Consider the following 18390-nt stretch of genomic DNA (forward strand, 5'->3'; position numbering starts at 1 on the left):
ATTTAATGATTTGACAAAAAGATTTGAAATTCCAAAGAAACTTAGTTTTTTTTTTTTTTTTGAAAAAGTGTGTACGCATTTTATACAGAGAAAAATGATCATTTCACATTAGAGGGGGAGGGGGCGTCAATTTTTTTTATTCAACGAACTTCCATTAATTTTTTTGCGGCGGGTACTGCTAGTAATTGATAAAAAAGAAAAAAAATCAAGCAGTGATTGAGCATTTACCTCTTTGAAACTCTTAAAAATCTCAGAATTTCGGTAAAACATCTAGATTTCGTGACTTCGATAAAAAATAAAACGAGAATTTACTTGTTCGTCTCTTAACAAAGCGAACTAAACATCAAAAATTCGAAAAATCCGATACTCAAAGTGGATGCCAAGAGATTGCAATTCTCAAAGAGGAGGCTCCAAAAGTATAAGAACGGCTCCTAAAAGAATTATTTTTTAAAAAAATTATTTTAGAATTGCATTTTAGAAGCCTATGATAAACGTATCATTAATATATATCGACACAGTTGCAGCAAAGCTAAAATCAAACCATCTATTCAGCATTTAAATTTTTGACTTATAGACGAAACTGAATTTCGTTTTAAAACCTTGAAATGATGGTTTTAATTGACTTTTCATTTATTTTCCTCCATATAAAGCGAAGTTAGCTTGAAAACAAACTGATGTGTGAATCGCATGACTTCCTTTTACTCGAACTTAATGTCATTTCTCCATTATTGGCAATTTCAATGTGATTCAATTGTTTACTCTCTAAATATCACCAACAGTGGCCGAATTGAAACCAAAGTTAAAATGAAAAAAAAGGTCAAATTTGTCGCCAAGTTGCTGACAAAACTTGGCGACCAAAAGTCTGGTGATGTATCGCCAAGTGTCCGACAAATTATAACACCACTTGAGTTTACATCGAAATAAACAATGATTTTCCTCCAAAAAGGGGTAAAAGACCCCCTTAGGAACATCCGAATGCAACCAAACGGGAAGGTGCACAACTAGGCCCCACTAGGAATCTACGTACCAAATTTCAACTTTCTAGGACATATCGTTTTTGAGTTATGCGAGATACATACACACATACATACGGACGTCACGAGAAAATTCGTTGTGATTAACGTTGTAATAATCCCTCCATTCGACAATTACTATATTTTCTTCATAAATTAAGTTCATGTATAAGTTTTCATTTTACTTTACACTGTTAAAAAAAACCTGAAAAATCAGGTAGTTTTCTGACTGATTTTAACAGAATATTTCCGTAATGGCTTCAAAACGTATTTTTTCCTTAAAACAACAGAAATATCACGAAATGTAATAACGAAAACGGAATTTTTCCATTTCTAGGGATGCCGCTGTGCTGTTCTTTCTTAGTATTCTGATTAGCCTTCCAGTTATGATAAAACATAACTTTTTGATAGTGCTTATTAAATCGCACCGTTACATGTTGTTAATTAAAAGCTTATTTAGAATAACAGCTCAGGTGTCTTAGACAAAATAGATAGCTTGCTATTTCATGTCTGGAGAGTAATATACTCGTATGGCGAAATCGTTTTTACCCCTTTGGCTTTGTAGGTTGGGAAAAATGTTCGCGCCATTTTCAGACAGGCAGATGTGTTTTGATCTCGCAGGTGATTTGTTGTGGGATTTACTTAGTCAGTATTAGAATATTATTGCGGTGTATTATTTTGCTCAATACTTCGAACAATAGTTTTAGGATCTCGTGTTATCCATTTAAAATATAGGCTTTTTATTGGATTACTTGTGTCCAGATGCAATGGAGATACTTAAATTTAGCACCGCTGATCATATGTAAGTATTGTTGAAAATCTTTGTACATGTTAATATACAAATGTATTTTTCTCGTTAATATGCATTTGATAGAATTCCGATAGTAGCTGATTTAGAATTTATAGAACTATTATAAAGTTATTGTTTTTGCTCTAACGCATTGAATTCTTGAAAGTTTAAAATCATTAAAACGTTAAATGCCAACACTTCGTATCAACCGGAGATTACCGTGGTGTGCGAGCAAGCCAAAAAAAAAAAAAAAAAATTTTTTTTTTTGACAGATTGAAAGTAAGCATTTTAAATCTCTAAATAAAAGTATTTCTTGCTGTTATATTTTTTGCGAAAAGGCATAGCAAATTGTTAATCTTTGAAAATACGATTAAAATTTTGACACGAATAAGTTTTCTTGACTACTTAAAAATCTGGAAACATTCATTACTCCTTTCGGGATTTCATTCATAATAATAAATATAAATTACTTAATTTATTTTATTAGAATCTCATCCAACAACTTATTTGAAATTATTGCGAGTTTCTTGTAAAAACGTTTCGGATAAAACAAACTGATTGATATGTTTAGCCTAAGTATAATGATTATGCATTAAAAACCTATGTTGCTATTCCAATGAGTGAAAAATGCGGAAATCACCGGGGGGGGGAGGTATACATCATCTGAGCCAAAAATTCTTCACGTGTATGTCAATGATTCTTCTTTTAAACACAGTAAATTGGCATACTACTCTCCAATCAGGTATATTATTCCATGATAAAGTCAACCGGTTTTTAATGGTATTTTATTTGACTCATTCTGCAAATAAAAATATTCTATTTTTCATATATGCTTTTCCATGCCACCCCAGACAATGTACGACGAAGGGGATATCGAACAGTATCAGCAGGGATAATTGGTGTCATGTTCAAATCCATCAATTTTTCTGCTGGCATTATTTGATTAATTTGATTCATCTGAGTTTCGTGATTGATGCTTGAAAAGAGCTGTATGACAGGTAAATTATCAAACAAAATTTTCACTTAAAATATATTTCAGTAATAAATACAAATTTTAAAAAATATATAGTTTTTGAATGGTTATCAATTTTTCTATTCTATATCATTTTAAAGATAAGATAAAAAAACGAGAATGAAATTTCAGTAAAATACGTGAAAATGAGAAACGAAAAAATAGCGTAACGAAAACTCAAGAACCGAAATTTCTGTAAAGATACAGAAAATTTAAAAACGGAAAAATAGATGAACGGATAATTTAAAAACGGAAAAATAGATCAACGGAAAGAAGAAAAATGGAATTTTCGTTAAATCACGGAAAATTTATAAATGGAAGAACAGAACTAAACAGAGAAATGAGAAATGGAACTTCTGTTAAGTCACGGAAAATAATTGAACGGAAACGTAACATTTACGACAACTTTGCTGCCGGTACTTTATCCGTTATTTTCAGGAAAATTTTTTAACAGTGTACTATCATCTTCTCTACCATTTTTAAACTGCTTGTTTCGATTTATCATTAGATGATTTTTATTAAAACTTTCAGTGATGTTGATTTTCGCTGATGGAAGCAGAACAGTCTTACGGTGTTTTAATTATTTTTCGTAAATCATTTTTACTTCCTTCTATATCTGATATGAATAGAAGGATACTTGATTCGTTAAAATTCTCGAGTTCTGACTTTCGATGTGTGCTGAATAGTTGCAACCATTTTTGATGATTTCCGAAAAATATCTGTCAGAGTATCTGTGAGTGATTCAACTTTTTTGCTATGCAACTTCCATTTTCGAAAACTTCCAGGAGAGCGCCGCCACTGTAACGCCCGAATAACACCCTCTTTATCATAAAAGTCACCCAAAACTGAGTTTCTAGAACTGCAATTTTGAAAAATTAATAGGAGAAAACCCCCCGATTCCACCCTCTCTCCTTAACACAATCAAAGACAATCCAAAAATTGCGTTTTTGGAGTATCAATTTCGAAAAACTACCGGGGAAATGACACCTAAATTTACCTTCCACTAAAATTATCAATATCTGTCAAAACTGCATTTTTAAAGCTACAAGTTCAAAAATTTAAGTGGAGCGCCCTTCTCCCACTCTCGAAAACATTATTAAAGATCGTCCTAAGTTTGATTTTCAGGGCTTCCATTTTGAGAAAATTCCGGGAGAGCATAAAAAAACACCTTTTCTTAACGCCAAAGGTCGGCTACAATTGTAATTTTAGAGGATCAATATCAGAAAACTGCCTGTCCCCTAACCATCGATAGCCTAAAATAGCGCTTTTCAGACTTCAATCGCAAAAATTTTCCGGGGGCGAGCCCCCGAATCTGCTTTTTTTCCTAACATTACCACAGATAGTCGAAAACTGCGTTTTTAGAATTACAAATTTTGAAATCCCATCGGAGGATCCGACCTCTCCCTAACACAACGGAAGACTATCTACAATTGCGTTTTTGAAGTTTCAGTATTAAAAAATTACCAGGAAGGGGTCACGGAACCTTTTATCTCCCTAACATCACCAGAGATCGTCTAAAACAGTGGTTTTAAAACCATAATTTCAAAAATTTTCCTAGGGAGAAACCACCGGACCCCCTAGCTAAGTATTTCCGTTTCAAGATTCATATTTTATACACAGGGCCGGCTCTAGTAGTTCTGCCGCCCTAGGCAATATTTACAAGTGCCGTCCCCCCCCCCACATTGAATAATTAATATGAATGTAAAAAATAATAATGTATTAATAAAATAAAACTTTTATTAAAGTTCTTAAAATTAAAGCGAGTTTCTAGTTAAATTCCAAAAGGGTTTTGCATATATATCCAAACACTGGTACACGTTAAATTATCCTTTTCAACATTTAAGCAGTGCATCTTATAGCACTAAAACATATATTTTTAAAAGACTTTTAAATGACGCAATTTGCCGTCTCTAAAATTAAATTGAATTTCTTGTTAAATTATGAACTATGTTTTGCATATCCACGCACTTGTACGCACTCTAAATTATTATTTTTTGTTATCATTTGAAGCAGTAAATCTTATGAAGTTGAACCAAATATTCATACTTAGAAAAAAAAATGTTTCAATTTCAAAATTTGCCGCCCCTAAAATCTGCCGCCTAGGTCACCTACCCTAGGAACCGGGCCTGTGTACACATCTAGTAATGACTCCATCCCAAACCAGAAAGTTTAATCCACTTTCCTTGTAATTATTCATACGTTTGGAAAAAAAAGTGTAGCAAAACTCAGGGGTCTCCAAAACTTGTTTACTCATGGTTCACGTTGTAAATTTTGGGAAGGTGAGTTGGAACAATCCAACAATATTTCAGTTCAAATGCTATTTGTTAGCGCTCCCCCCCTCCCCCGTAAATTCGACTGGAAATTAGACACTCTAAAAACTGTTATGTTTAACCTGATTCGAAAGCGAGAAAACTTGTGGGGGGGGGGGGAGGGATTTGCGCCATTGAGCTGGGAATCCCTGGCGAATACAATACTTCCTTTTTTGTAAAAGAAAGTAAAAAAGAGTAAAAGTTCGATTCTCATATCGGATACAATCAGATAGAATTTTTCAAAATGGAAGCATAAGTATAAAAACGGTAAATAAAAAGTTTATTAAAGCAATTTATTTTAGAACGATAACTTTTTAAGTTGGTAACCCTATTTGAAGCGATCACATTTCAATTCGCTGACAAATGCTATGCGTTATTTTGATTTCAGTTTTGCTTTTTCAGTAACCAAATTGAAAAAAATCATTTGTTACCATCGCGAGTGCAATCATTCTTCTTTTTTACCCACCCTAGTGTGCACTTAAGATTTTGTTTTTTAAAATTTGAATGTTTTTTTTTTGTAATTAATGTCTTAAGCTCGAATTTCGCGTAAATTGCCCATTATTGCCTATTAAAGGGGTTAAAAATTACTTGCACATGTTAATATTATACATGGTAGAATTTTCCGCGTTCTACACAATTAGTTTCAATGCTCTAACTTAAAGAAGGCGGGAGTTATTTACGTTCTTAGGTCGAACTTTTTTAGGCGTCGCTAAAATTTAAGCACTACTTCCTTTATTAAATCTATCAGTAAAAAAGCGAAGGAATTGTCTCAGTTTTCCTTTTGACACCGGCGACAATGCGACTTTTATTTACACCAGATGTAACTCGACTTACGGTCGAAAAAATAAGCTGCTATCTCCAAAGGAAAAAAGTTACAAGCCATTAAAAATCAGATTCGAACAATCTCATCTCCATTAAAATTATTGATGTTTTATTTGGCATTGTCATAGGTACGCCTTTTCGATTCGCTTGATTCTTCTTTCTTATTCACAAACTTCAAAATGATTCGATTTTAACGGGAAATCTTAGGCTCAACTCAATTCAAGCCCCGAGCTAAAAAGCAAAATATATTACTAGAGACCAACCCGAGTAGCATCAACTCATCGGCCATTCATCGAAATCCGATCAAACTTTGATCGGCCGATGAGTTATCATCAGAAATTGCTCCAATATGTCTCATCAGCAATAGTAGAACCCGATCATCGAAATTCGATGAATTTTGCTCCCTATACCGATGAGACTTGGAGCAATATTCGAGCAGTGCTGTTCCGAAGCGATGAATTTTGGATGAAAATACGATGATAGCCGCGATATAGGGACAAGCAAGGGGAAAATAACTCAACGGTTGGAAGGGGGTCCTCCATCCTGGATGATCACGTGACCCTTCCGCCATCTTGAAAACTTTCGGAAGGGGTATTTTCGGCTAACGTCATTTTGGAATCCGTCCTTTGGGACAATAATTTACTATCTTTTATTAACTTGTGTACTTAAATTCTTATCTATTTAATTTCCTAATTATTACTTTTGCTGAACGTGATTGATGAGTTTACCCTAACTTGCTGTGATCCAGAATCGATCCCTCAGCCTCTGGAGTACGAGCTTCATAAGCTAACCACTAGACGAGAAAAAGCTCTAACCAATGGGGAAAATAATGTGTTAAATGGGAAATCATTTGTGGCGCCATCTATCAGGGGTAAATGCCATGACAGATTTCGGAACAGAAAGTGAGAATTTTATTCAGTGAATATGCTTGTGGCGCCAGCTAGTGAAGAGTCGAAGTCGTTCATTTGGCCCGCAAACCGAGTCGGAGTCGGTAATTTTGGGAGTCAAATTGAACGGAGTGGAAATGTTTTGGAGATAAAGTCAAGAGTCGGAGTCATTTTGTTTGCAATTCCAGTGAGGTAATCGGGGTCGGAATCGTGGAGTTGAAGTTGAATTGATTTTGCAGCAAGTCAGAGTAAACCTTTCCAAAATTCAGGAGTCGGATTCGGAGTCAAATTCTCAGTCATTTTTCCTCCGATTCTCAACCCTGAATGTTGATGAGTATAACCTTACGTTTGATCAATCGTCAGATATTCGAATAATAAAACTTATCCTATTTTAACAGTTGGGAAATTTCCAAAAATTTTGGATTGGGTATATTGTTATCGGAATATTTAAACAACCTACTTTTTTTCCGATTAAATAATTCGGCAATTTTCATCGGAAAAAATGATCGTTACGATCGCTTTTTCTGATGAAATGTTGCTCGGCAAATTTTAATCGGAAAATTTGATAGTTACAACTTCGTTTCCCAATGAAATGTAGCTCGGAAAATTTGATGTTACGATCTGTTTTTCCGATGAAATATAGTTCGGAAAATTTGATCGTAAGGATAGTTTTCCGATAAAAAACAACTCATCAAAAACCGGTTCTCGGATTCTGATTGCAACGATATCAGCGTGCGTTATGCGATGATATTAGGAGGAGTCGATGATCGGCCGAGCAAAATCCGATGAGTTGATGCTACTTGGTACGAATATGAAAGCGATTTTTCAAACGTAGAAAACTGCAATTTTGCAATGCTCAGGAGCCTCTTAGCCCTTACGGCTCTGCAAGTTGGTACAAGTTATTTCGAAACCCGGGGAAGGGGGCCTTTTTGTTACAAAGGGAGCTCATAATGTGTTTTTAATATTTCTTTTCAATTGACGATATCAATCTTTGCGAATCAAATAAGATTGCGAAGCAATCCTCGGGGGTTGGTGAGCGCTAGCGAGCACTGGCAGAGCAACCAAGTTGTATAAAAAACTATTATAGCGATAGATAGCTAACGTTCTTAAAGTTAATGATAGACTTTAAATAAATAAGAATTTTAACTGAGAATAAGTTTAGATTCTTTGTTTAAAATATTTATATTGTGTGCACTAATCCTATTTTGGTTTTTGCAAGCGTGTTAAAATGGAAGAAAAACGCCAATTTTTGGTTTATTTTGCGATTTTTGGAAAATTTTAATAAATTACTCTATTGAACTAAACATCTAGGAGACGTTATATAATGTTACCTAGACTTAACAGTCCTACAAGCAATTTCAAAATTATACATTATATCTTTAGTAAGAAATGTTCATAAAATGTAGATTTTCTGCACTTTTGGACTTTTTTGGGGCGATTTTGGCACCGAAAGACATTATCCCAGGAGGCTAAGATTTTAATGGAAACCTATTGATGCTAAAAGGAAACATTTGAGACCCCAGGCGTTACGATATTCAAAAACTTATTTTTTTCACTCCACCCTATTCGTGGACTAATAGCTAATGTCTAAACAGTCAGAGATAAGTGTATGAAAATGTGTATGATAAGTGTATTGAAAATGATATTTAAATCCCGTAAAGAATCAAAATTTCTGAAATTCTTGTCAAAAGTTCAAATTTTGAAAGAAAAAAAATCTCACTCTTTATACTCCCCCCTTCGCCCGCAGTCCTAGATATTATGTTTAGTAAAAGATTCTTGACGCACTAACAAATGAACTAAAAACATCACTCTTCTACGACTAAAATTGACCAAATTATGAAGTTTTGAAAAATCATGATTTTCGGAGATTTTATGAACGTCAGCAATATATCTCATGAGGATGTATGCGAATTGATAGTGTGTTAATAGGTTTATATTTATTTTGATATTTGTTATCAGGGGGCAATATTAACGGTTGAAAAGACTTACCAAGTGCGATTAAACGCTCAAAGTCTATTTATGGTTAAAAGGCGGGGGGAGGGGTATCGAAGTGGTTTCTCGATTTGTTTTAAGAATCTTTAATCCTCCGAATATCATTAAGTAAATGGACTTTTTTGAAATTCAAATTTTCAAAAAAAAATTTTTTTTAAATGTCAGGGGATTGTTTTGAGCAATCACGAGTTGCTGATTGTCCTCATTTGACCAAACTTGATGCTGCTCTGATTGTTCAGATTGCTATGACGACGGCTGTTCTTATCATTTATTTAACGGAGTAAAATTTTCGTCGTCAGTTACAAATCAGTTGTAGTATGATTTTATTCATATTTTTTCAGGGCTTAACTCAAGCAGACTTTAGACTAAAAAAAAAGGTTTCTTTGCAAAATTACGTCTTTTCAGAAAAAACATCTACATAGATGAACTTAAACAGCTAAACTTTATCTTCATACAAAATTTCGAGATTACTAATTCTAATAATATAAGATTGATCAGAAAAAAAAACACATGACGATATACGGCGTAAATAATCTTTATGTAAGAGTAATTGTGGATATCAATCATAAAATCTTTAGCTGTATTACCGCATCCTAATCACCATTGCCTTTTTACGGATATACGTCATATTACCTATTCTAGAAAATTATGTCATAGTATTATGAGAGGTGCATTTTTTATAGTTATTTCTATTCCACTTAATTCGTGAAAACAAGAAACCCAACGAATAGGCTTTCACAACTCGTGATTAAGAAAAACGTAATTTAAATTCAGTTTTTTTAATCTTAAATTGAAATTATGTTCCTCGCCACCACGAATTGCAATAGGATCCTGCTCGTTTTTTCGTTCTACTAATGGAATGACACAGAAATGACTAGAAATTTACATACGTCACTATATTATGACTTAATTTTCTAGAATAGGTAATATCTGTTTAAGAAAAAAGGAATGATTAGGATGCGGTAGTAAAGATAAAGATTTTATATCCGATATACATCAGCATACTTATCATAAAGGTTATTTACAGCATGTACCGTCATGTATTTTTTATTATTAATCAATCTTAAATGATAAGAATTAGTAATCTCGAAAAAAATGTATGAAGTTTTACTGTTTAAGTTCATCAATATAGATATTTTTTTCTGAAAAAACGTAAGTTTACACACAGAAACATTTTTTTTTAAATGTAACGTCCTGCCCAGAAAAAAATATGAATAAAATCATACAACAGATAATTTGTAACTATGACAACGAAAATCTAACTCCATTAAATAAATGATAAAAACAGTCGTCGTCATGACAATCTGAAAAAATCAGAGCAAATAAACTTTGGTCAAATGAGGATAATAAGCAACTCGTGATTGCTCAAAAAATCCTCCAACATTTAACAAAGATATTTTAAAAAACAAAAGAGAAATTGTTTAAAAAAATGATATGAATTAAAAAAAATGTCCCCCCTTAATGATATTCGGGGAATGGAAATTAGAGGTTCTTAAAACACAGCGACAAACCACTACGATACCCCCTCTCCCCGCCTTTTAACCATAAATAGACTTTGAGCGTTTAATCGCACTTATCTTTTCAACCGTTAATATTGCCCCTGATAACAAATATCAAAATAAATTTAAACCTATTAACACACTGTGTCAATTCGCATACATCCTTATGAGCTATCTTGCTGACGTCATAAAATCTCCGATAATCATGATTTTTCAAAACTTTACTACAACTCCGTCAATTTTGGTGGTAGAATGAATTTTTTAGTTCATTACGTTAGTGTGTCAAGAAATTTTTACTAAATATAATTGCTAGGACTGGGAGACTGTATTAAGTTCGATTTTTGTAATTTTTCCAAAATTTAATTTTTTGACATTAGTGTTATAACGTTGGATTACTTGCGGCATGTAGACTTTTTCCAATTGGAACTATACGCTAATCTCTTACGGTTTAGGAATTAGCGATTAGTCTACCAATAGGGTGTTTCTGCTAATAGTTTTAACTCTTTAACTCATGTATATGCTCTTTGATTTCATGCACGGGAGGTTTTTATTTGTTATTAAGTAAACGTTCGAATTTGCAGGAATAACGGCCATTTAGGGTCACTCGCTCAACATTTTCTTCACCTCACTTACTTATTGGGTTCTTTGCATCTATTGGCAAAAAACGGGAAGAATGGATTGACTAGTTTGGTTCTTGGAAATAAAATTAAAATTCTGAATCATACCACATTAAAGTCTCCAATTCTCGCGTTGACGTTACAAACGGATCAGCTTAATTACATTTGCTGCATCGAAGCAAGAGTTAAGTCCCACAAAATCGTCAGAATGACAATTGGGCCTCGCAGTTACGTTACTGTGATTTTACCGAGACATGAGCTATTGGCGTGCTTGCAGCTTCGAAATGTTCAATATATATTTGGTTAGAGCCAAAAAATTTCAGCTTTCAGTAGTGAAGTGCGCATATAATCTGACTTAGGGCAAGTAAAACACATTGACAAATTTAAATTAAAAAAAAAGGAGTTGTATCGTCTACTAGGATCAAATATGCAGTATTTAAAAAATGTATGCCTTTAACAAACTAATTTTAAATAGCTTAAAATGTAACTATAAGATGGCGAACATATGCCTCCTCCCCTTCCCTATCATGACAGAACATTTCCTAAGTCACTACAGTGTTGAAATATTTCAGGAGATCCTTCGAGTTTTTCCAATTCTCTTAACACGTCACCGAAATAAGAAGAGTGGGAGGTGAGAACGTTCCACACCCGCATCAGGCACGGAGACCATTGGGTGCCGCAAATGTTGATAGGTTAAATACTGATGGCAAAGTACGCGGGGGGGGGGAGAGTACATTGTAGCACAGGAAGAGCTGGTTTCTTCACATAAAAGGAATGTTCTTGCACTGATTTTTAATATTGATTCTCTCTTGCATTTAGAGTCAATAAGTTGAAAAACAACGTTTTCTGATCATTCCTCGCGAGTAGCTTGCAATAAGCTAACTTTCGGGCATTACGTAGCCTACTATGAACAATTAATTTATACTTCCTGGAGAGTATGTTTTCATGAAGACATAAACATTTCTTTCAGGTGCCAATTTTATTTGAAGAAACAAGCTCATTCGATTTTCAGAAAACTTGCCAGCATACAAGGGAAGTATAATGCTGAAGTTTAAAGTCAAAATGTTGAAAATTTGATGAAATAGAAATATTGCCATTAAAAGCAATTGGTGTTCCACTGCGCATGCGCAACAGATAGCAATTTACAACTTTCATAAATTAACACGAATATTTTCGGACTTGTTATGAGAAAGTCACAAAAGTTGTTTAGCGAATATTGATTGCTATTCCGCCGGTTTTGGCTAACTTACTAAAGCCACGAAAACGGGCAAAAAAATTGAAATGTACATGTGTTTTGAGCCGTGAACATGTCATTAAAAAAATTTGCGATAGCTTAATTTAATTTCATGTGGTTGAAGAGTCTTACCCAAACGAGGTCCCGTTCCTGCTTCAGATTCCCTCCCATATAACTTTTCTCCTAGTTTACCCCGTATTCCTCCACTATCCAGATTGATATGGATACCGCTGTTTAAAATTTTTGTAAAATCGGGGGAGGGATCGATCTCCCGGTAATCAAACTTCACGAGACAACATCGACGATTTTCATTCAGTTGTCTTCGCATGCTGCCCAAGCTTCATGGTGTATTTAGCAAAATAATACCAACTTCCATTGCAACGTACCAATGAAAATTGTTATTATTTTGTCGCTGAGAAATAGACTTGTCATCAGGAAGTACTTCCCCTGCAAAACATCATTTCATTTATTTAGACTTTAAAAGAATTAAATATTGACGTCAAAATTTTCGTCAATAAATTTGAGGTAATATTCAATACTAACCAATAACAAGGATTTCTTCTCAGAACTTGGACTTACGATCGCCGATCTTCATGCGTTGGAAAATCAGTTGCCGACATTTCCCAGGAACTATAGTTTTCTTCCCGTGTGGACCAAAGGTACTTATGCTGCAACTAGGCTTGAAGCCTTTAAGAAGTATTAGCGATAAACCACTGCTTACAGTGGACACTTTTAAGAATATGTTCCTTGTCAAACTAAAAATTTATAAAAATTCAACGGACTTTTGTATAGGGTGATATTAAGCTGTGTGAAAAAATCTTGCCAACTTTTAACCGTAAGAGTCAAAAATGGGCCGTCAGTTTTTAGCTTACGTAGTTCATTATTTAACAAAGCTATCAAAAGTTTCTGAGCGCATATAAATCAAGCAGTGACCGGATTTTAACTCTAAATAATTTGATGAATACCTTCGTTTCTAAAGAACTTCGACAAATCCTTTGAGACAGATGGTTCAAGTCTCAACTAAGAGGCTCCTAATTTGGAATTTAGTGCATGAAAGGCCCTCCAACCTCCCAACTTTAAATCATTAAACAAAACCTTAAAGCTTCAATTCCGAAGATATCTCGAGGTGACTGCCAAAATTTCCATTAATCTTAAGTCACAAAGATTACTTAAATAGCGTGCTGCATAAAACAACTTGAAACTTTTTTCCAGGTTGAATCTTCTCCCAAATAAGAATACAGTCGACTCTCGATATCTCGAAGTACGAGGGACCAAGAAAAAGATTCGACATAGCCGAAGTTCGATTTACCGAAAACTAACTATTATTTCCCTTTTGAAACAATTGTAAAAGTAATTAAACAAAACCACACATAAATGCTCAGATAGGAGAGAAAACTTGTATTAGTTTCCCCCCCCCCCCAAAAAAAATACAAAAGTGTGTAAAACTTGAAGAACATAAGCAAAAATAATATTACTAATAAAAAAATGTATTTCTTACTTCACATTTAATAAATATTGCTTTATACTTGCTTGTTTTTTTTGAATTAATATTTCTGCTATGTATGAAATCATTTATTTTACTCATGGCATTGAATATATCCTGTGGAACATTTTCCCGACTTTCAATAGAACGATGAATAATCGATAGTGCATTACTAACATCTGCATTTGTTGGCAAATCATTATGTTCAGAAATTTCAATTTTCTCTTCATTGTCCGTACCATCTTCTTCAGCTGTTACTTCTGCAATAATATCTTCATCGCAAAGTTCATCGCAGGTAATGAGCTCGGAGTCAACGTTTACGAAGTCAGAAAGTTCCAATGATTGTTCTTGAAACACATCTCTGAACTCGTTGTCCAAACATTCGTTAACCTCATCAACAATATTGGGAGCACTTGAAGGAAAGAATCCGCATTTCTGAAAACAATGAGCAATTGTGTCTTGGGAAACATCATTTTGCCAGGCACTAAAAACCATTCGAAGAGCATCTAATACCGATATGGAACTTGTATGCTCTTTATTATTTTCAATATCGTTGATGAGCTTTCTAATTACTCGTTTCCTATAATGCACTTTTAAATTACGAATTACTCCCTGATCAGCTGGCTGAAGTTTTGCCGTTGTATTTGGTGGGAAGAATTCAAGCTTAATTGACTTTAAATTTTTTAACTTTGGATGTGCTGAACAATTGTCCACAAACAGAAAAACTTCTCGAGATTTTTTATGAAAACTCAAATCGTTTTCTCACGTATTCTTCAAACAGCTCGCTGGTCATCCAGGATTTCTTATTGCTTTTGTAATTTACCGGCAAAGATTTGACGTTTTTAAAGCAACGAGGGTTTTTCGATTTACCAATAACTAAGAGGGGTAATTTTTCTGATCCATCAGCATTGGCACCAACAAGAACAGTTAAGCGATCTTTGCTCATTTTTCCTCCAGCGCAGGACTCTCTTTTGAACATTAAAGTTTTTTGGGGAACACATTTGTAGAATAATCCGGTTTCATCAATATTAAAGACGTCTGATGCTTTGTAACCAAACAGTAGGTGGGAAGTCTTATTCTCCATTCTTCACAAAGACTTTCCGGGACGTCTTTAGCTTATCCATGTAAATTCCGAAAAACTATGTTATGACGAGCTTTAAACTCTCGAGCCATCCACTGCTTGCTACAAAGTCCATGTGTCCAAGGAGTTCGCCAAAATCAAGTGCTTTTTCACGAAGGAGAATTCCACTCACACGGATTTCAGTCCGCTTATGCTCATAATTCTTAAACCATTTCAAGAGTGCCGTTTCAATGTCGGTGTATGGGCACTCCTTGATTTTTTTACGATTAAGATTTGCAGAACCGCCCTTTGTTTCGTAATGTTCTAATATTTTTTCTTTGTTCAACATTATTGTCGATAATGTATTCGGCGGTATGCCATATTTCAGGGCCAAGTCCTTTTTCTTAACGGTAGGATTATTCTCTACATCTTTAATTAAATCGACCTTTTCTTCAATAGTTAAAATTTTTAGCTTTCTCTTACTCATTTTTCAAAACGCTGAGCATGCAATCATTTACTAAATGCTATGAGTGCTAAAAAGCTGAGATCAGCGAAGCTTCAAGTGAGCAGTTCCAAGTTCAATTGGTGGGTCACTAACTAGTTTAGCCCTCACCCAGGGGGTATTACATGTGCTCTCTTTCTTGCTAATCCCTTATCAACGTCTGGTCTATCTCCCTTTTGTACTCGTTCTAACAGAGCCACTGAAAAGAACTTATCGAAGCGTGAACAAGCAACGCGTGAACGAGTGCATTTTAGCTCTTTCTCTCGTCAAAAGAGGTGGCGACCAGTCAATTACGCCCCCGTCTTCAAAGCCCTAACAAAAGGGAGCAGGTGGTGAAAATAGCAGAATTTTCTCCGTCATTTTACGGTCAAGTTGGTTTCGCTACTGATAATCAGGACAATAAATGTTAAGAGATGTCTGTCTCAAACTTCGAGATAAGCGGAGTGAACTTCGAGTTAACGAAAAAAAACCCATTAAGAACATTAGCAGAAGTTTGGGACCATCCAAAAACTTCGACATAAGCGGAAATTCGAGTTCAGCGAAGTCGAGATATCGAGAGTCGACTGTACTTTGATTTAAATGAACTTTTTTGTTCAAACAATCTCTGCCAGGTCACTTCATTCCCGAATTTCATTTTGTTTGGAACAAATTTTCGTTCAATTTTGAACACTTTAGCAAAAGAAAAAATTACGAAGCATTAGCCCTAAACTTAACAAACAAAAAGCTCTAACATAACAGATTTTCTACAAACAAAGTTTGTCTGAAAAAGCTCCTGATGAAGAGCATGTGTAGAAAAAACCAGGGCTTACGTTTGGCTACTTTTGGATCCTCTCAATTAGTGAATTCTATTTTCATTTGCTCAATTTAGAAAATAGGTCCGAACCCCAGTAACAGACATCGACTTTTCTGATACACAGCAACAGGTAGGATTAGAAAAGGATGATGAGTAATGGACAAGATTTCCCTTTTCTCTTCAAAATGTGCAAAAGTTCTTTATTTTTAGAGTTATAACCTTATTAAATTCAAATGAATATGACACACCAGCTGATCTCGTGGTAGCGGTTCATAACCTCCCACCACTACCTTGTAACCGCTGCCTGCCACCAACTGGCTCATAAAATTCACTTTGATTAACACTAGATGCTTGCACTGTATTCATTGGTTGCTGCATAATCAGTTTCACCCGCCTAAAATTCTTATTTAAATCCTAACTTACGATGTGAGTTACTGGACCATTGTATGATACCCTATGTTTGAAACAATTAGTTGTCTTAGCTAACAGACATTAGAAAGTTGATGTTGGTTTGCGGGTTCACTTACGTCTGAACGGAACTGCGTGTTAAATATGAGTAGATTTAAAAACGTCCGGAATCATCGATTTTGCTACTTTAAATTAAAATTTTCGATTTGGAATAAACAACGAAAAAAATTACTTAAAATACGCCACCAGCTCAGTTATTCCATCCGAGGACTGCAGTTTCGTGCTTTTTAGCACTCATCAGCCTGGAATAGGAATCACATAAGCTGGTGGCGAAAATCCTCTTAAGGGAGCCAAGAGAGCCAAACAAACTGGTAGCTAATGTAGAATTAGCACACCAGATGAGTGACCACAGCAATGGTGCGGTTCAACTCATAAGATTGATGGCAAGGCATGGTATTTTCTAGTAAGGAATAACTGAGCTGGTGGTGTATTTTAAGTATTTCTGCCTTAGCCCTGGCTTAGGGCGGTAACTTACTACAAAACGAAAATAATTATTTATAAAATGAAGATAACGATTACGGGCTTAAACAGCTCCTACATGTAAATCACTTCGAAGATCGAGTAGTCGCAGCGCGATATTATTTTTAACAAATAAACAAATACATGGTCGCATTTTTGGTAAATGGGTCTTGATTCCTCTGCAGTCATTTTTAATCAAATCCGTGCGCGACCGGCGATCGCTAAGATAAAGTTTTACCGAATTGTGGTTATATCAGCCTGATCGAAAACTCAGGGGCTCAGCCCTTGGAAAGGAGGAGGTGTTGTTCGGTTTGTTTAAGCGGGCTAAACCTACACGGCTCCCGTGACTTGGCTCTGGGTGGCTATGCGAATGCAACGGTGCAGTTAAGGGAAGAGAAGCTATTACCCTTAAAAAATAAGACTGGGCATTTCATGTCTAAATCCTCTCCTCCCACATTTTCTATGCGTCCTTACGTCAAGTAGGAAATAAAAAAATAATTGCTCAATTTATTTTAAAGAACTTCCCTCAAACTTAAGGACGGAGATAAACAGAAATGCGTACATCAATATTTAAAGGTAGGGATAAGATCAAGATCCTTTTTACTTTTCTCCTCTTGCTGACGCCTATGGATATCTAATGAAAATGCTGCTGAGGACAATCCCACTTCCTCCCCACCCCCGAAAAGTTGCCAGAAGCAAAGTATCGCATTCTTTCCTAGAAAAAAGTACGATTTTCCTCCGATCAATACGTTTACAAAATCCCTTCGAACCGCTTTGCTCTCCCTTCTCCAGGGTGGCGACAGGAACTGTGAAAAAGTTCCCTGACTTTTCCCTGATTAAGTTCACCAAATTTCCCTGATTTACGTTACCAATGATAAGGGTTTCCTTTCTTTGCTCTAATTGAAATCTATTGTATGTTTGTATAAAATGCAGTATTTTAAACGTTTTAAGTTGTGTAAAGTTGTTAAACTAGAGATATATTTTAAAAAGATGCTACTTTTTTAACAAAATGGTAAAAAATATATATATATCAAGACAGTTTTTTTTTACAAAACAGTATATTAAATTTTTCTACATGGAAAGATTATAGGAAATTAAAAAAAAAAAATAACTTACTTCCAGAAACCACTTAGCATAAGAATTTTAAGAAACTATTAAAAACACGCTTAAAAACATATGTGTATTTATGGTAAAACTAAAAAGTAATTGAAGCTATTTTGAACTAAATTTTCAAACAGTATAATAATTGTTGCAAGAATAACAATAGTGAAAGAACAGAAGTAATGTAGTCATTCTTATATAAATAATTGACATATTTATGCAAAACACAGAGCTTCCCCCAGGATTAAAAAAGGGCACTTTTTTTGAGAAAAGGGCACTTTTTCGAAACTAAAAGGCATGTTAATTATAGCTTCAAAGCATCAGTGGATATAGTCGTAGGATATTGCTG

This window comes from Uloborus diversus, chromosome 7 (assembly GCF_026930045.1).
Source record: "Uloborus diversus isolate 005 chromosome 7, Udiv.v.3.1, whole genome shotgun sequence".
Lineage (NCBI taxonomy): Eukaryota > Metazoa > Arthropoda > Arachnida > Araneae > Uloboridae > Uloborus > Uloborus diversus.